The 3,666-nt window shown below is 39.1% G+C and overlaps 1 non-coding gene across 1 annotated transcript; it reads left to right on the top strand.

Annotated features, from left to right (window-relative positions):
• Window positions 1-1,210: 1,210 nt before the first annotated feature.
• On the top strand, window positions 1,211-1,340 carry LOC115031020. The gene has a single exon (XR_003836609.1). It is a non-coding gene; the product is annotated as a small nucleolar RNA SNORA17 (small nucleolar RNA).
• The last annotated feature ends 2,326 nt before the right edge of the window (window positions 1,341-3,666 follow it).

Below are 3,666 nucleotides of genomic sequence, written 5' to 3'. Positions count from 1 at the left end.
TGATTTTCAGACTTTGATTAGAAAACATAATTAAAAATTAAAACATGGAGCTGAAATTCTCTGAGTTTAAGAGCAGTGGCTGCTCTTCTAGAAGACTCAGGGTTAATTCCAAATGCTCACATGGCAGCTCATGACTGTCCTTAATCCTAGTTTTTAGAGATCTGATGCCCTTCTCTGGTCTCAGTTTGCACTGCACACAGTGACACACAGATATGCATTTAGTCAAAAATATCCCTACACATAAAAGTAAAATATGAAAAAAGAAACATTTTCTCAGTAAAGTACTATCAACTTGGAATAAAGATATCTATAGATGGTAGGAGATTTGCATTCTATTCCTACAAATTGCACAAGTTTGAATAAGACTCATCATATGTATGATCCCCAAATCTGAGATCTATAAGTAGACCCTAATCATTGCTTTTTTTTTTTTTTTTTTTACTTTTACCTTATTTTGTGTATTTCATCTTGTTGAAATACAGTTAACTTATTCAGTGCAGAGGGTACCAGATAGTTCTGTCCAGTGACTTTCCCAGTAAGGTTTTGGGGATGATCCATCAAGTACATTTTGCATTGCTAGAATCTACATGATTACTGAGAGATTCTATTATCGGATTTTACATTTTAAAAGTCTTAAAGTATTTAATTTTAATTATCAAAATTAATATATATATATATATATTAATTAATACTGTTATCTAAATGTAGTACTTTATGAGCATTTACCCAAACATTTTATTCATCCACTATACATCAATCCCTCAAGAGTTTCTCTAGAAATTCTCTCTACCCTTAAATCCCAGTGAAGTTGGAAGTATCAATGATTGAAATACCTTACAACAAGAATTCGTTCAAGGAACATTTAGGAGTTCAAATCCAGAAATATACAACCAAATATATTTCTGGAAATTACAGACAAAACCAATTCTTTCTTGATGGACTTGCACTCAAAACAGTTAGAGTTGTATTGGTGCAGGAAACCTAATACAATGGGAGCTTCCTAAAATATACACATATATTAAGGCAATCTAAATAAAATCATTAAATAACAGTGGTAACAGAACCCCAACTGGACATCTTTCATCACCAAATGAAACTTTGAATTTCAGGAATGGATTACACCTAATCAAGTTTTGTCCAAGGCTATTGGTTACACTCTACAAACTGATAGACTCTTTTGTTAAAGATAACACCTGCCTATAGAGGCATTTCTGTCCATAGAGACTCAGCAATTGTGGCTGCTGTGTTACATCTGTGTCAGTAAGTGGTCAAGATGGAGAGGGATGTTGATGCTCAGCATTCTGACCTGTGAATATCTGAATGACTAGTAGCTTAACACTCCATGGTGGTGGTGGTGGGGAGGAGGAACCTGAGAAGACCTCCAATCTGTACCATGGGATGAAAAGGGAGCTAGCCTGAGATGATCAGTTAGCCTGAGACTGAGAAACCTCATAGAGGACCATTTGGATGGTCTAGGTGAGGAACAAACTCAAGAGAATCACCAGACTAGCCTAGCTATGGGACCCAGACAGGGAACTAGCCTGAGAAGAATATCAGTATGCCATTGAAATCTGGGGTGGGGAGACTATGCCACAAATGACCCCAGCAATACTATAAAGCACCAAAAGTTGGGGTGCACTGTGTGAAATTGTCTTTGTCCTTCCTTGCCTACCTAAGGCATTTTTCTGATTGGCTTTAATACAAATATGATAGCCAATTAGCTGAGTAGGAAGTGGAAAGTGGGACTTCCTGGGAAGGAGAAAATAACCCTGGGAAGAAGAAATAGGAATAGCTTTTCAACCAGAGGCATGCAAGGAGGTAGATGTGATCACAGGAGAGCTAGCACTGATGTCATCAAGGTGGGAGAGCTTTCTCTCCACTTCAACTACTGAGCAGTAGGGAGAATTTTTCCTGTACCTTTCCTGTCCAGCATAGTAGAAGTGTCCCTGCATATGAGGGTTGCAGGTAAGATGGCTTGAAGATGTAAGCATGGGAGAGGTAGTTCTGCTTCTTCTCTGATGGATTGTGGCTTGGACATGTGAGAGATATCCCTCCTTCCCTCCCTTGTACTTCACCACCTATGGCAGCTAGAAGAGCTGGCTTTGGGTTTGTGAGGGTGGAAGAACTGGACCTGTTGCATACTGGCTGCAACACTTGGAATAGTGGGCCCAGCATGTTGCCTGGTCAGCAAAGCAGAGCTGGTCCTGATTCCTGGGGTTGTCCATGAGCTGGCCATGAGGGTGTGAGAGGGGGGAGGGTCTGTGGGCTGACTAGGTCAGATACATATTAGGAGCAGATCCAGGGCTTTGAATTGGCCTACCCCAACATCTATCCCATTGATAATCTGCTGGAGTGTATGAAGTCCTATAGATCCAAAACTACAGGATCTCATTGACACAAAACAACGGGGTATCTGAGAGCAGTCCCAGTAAGGTTCCAGTATTGATAGAGAAGCAGAAGCCAAAGTACTTGTACCAGAACAATGAATCATTGGAATGAACATTTGCAAGTGAAGAAGTGTGGACAAAAGGGTATACTGTGGGAATACTGTGACACACTACCATTTCCACAACTTCATTGTGATTAAGGTTGCAAGGATGGAGGGCTAGTATGTGAGAAGGAAAAGGTGAATGGAATTGGGATATATGGTCTAAAATTTACAAAGAATCAATTGAAAGACACACACACACAAAGACTCATTGAACATGAAAAGTTGAGATGGTGCCTACTTAGAGCCTTCATTCCTAATGACTAGTGTTCATAGTACTGTAAGAAACTCTGAAATAGTGGCGCAAATCTTGCTGGGGAGTAACAAACCACTATCTGTATGAATTTAAGGCCAACTCCATGTGATGTCTCAACACTGCTTGGATGGCCAAGAATCTGAGACTAGAAAAAATAGAGACCTAGGAACAAACCAAATACTATTGTTATGCTAAAAGAATGTAGCAATAAAATGATGCCTAATACCATACTGCTATACTCATGAATCAGTGCCTTCCCTGGCCATCATCAGAGAAGCTTCCTTTTTTAGTAGATGGAAACAAATATAGAGACCTGCAGCTGGGTAATGTGAAGAGAATGAAAGATCTTAGAATACCCACTCTGTAATTGGATGTCTATATTAAATTCATTCCCTAAAGACTCAGGGAACTCTAAGGAAAAGGAGGAGGAAATACAGCAAGGACAAGGGGGTATGGAGTATACCAAAGAAACAAGGACAAAAGAAACAGCAGAATGCAATATAAAATGATGGACACTGTGGCAGCCTGCACAGGACCTGCACAGGATTGAGACAGATGGGGTCCTAGTACTCACCATGGAGGAAAATGGTACATAACCACCCATCCCTTATTCAGAAGAAATATCCAAATGATAGCATTTACAAATGAAAAATAATTTTCTCCAATCATATTTCACTGGATATATAAACCACTCTTAAGGGTGGGCCCCTTGCTCAACCATAAATGCCTAACACAAATTGGTCTTAATAATAATTTTTGCAGGTTCTTTGTCTCATACAGCTTTGCCAAGGCTTTATTTTTATTTTTATTTACTTTTTGTCTTACAAACCCTTTGTATATATCTTATGTGACATGTCTAATTTTATGTTAACTTTACACAAACTAAAGTCATCTGGATAAGAGAGTCTCCATTGGGAAACTA

Source organism: Mus caroli, chromosome 4 (genome assembly GCF_900094665.2).
Source record: "Mus caroli chromosome 4, CAROLI_EIJ_v1.1, whole genome shotgun sequence".
NCBI lineage: Eukaryota > Metazoa > Chordata > Mammalia > Rodentia > Muridae > Mus > Mus caroli.
The sequence above is the reverse complement of the archived record's forward strand: the minus strand, read 5'-3'. Positions and strand labels throughout refer to the sequence as shown.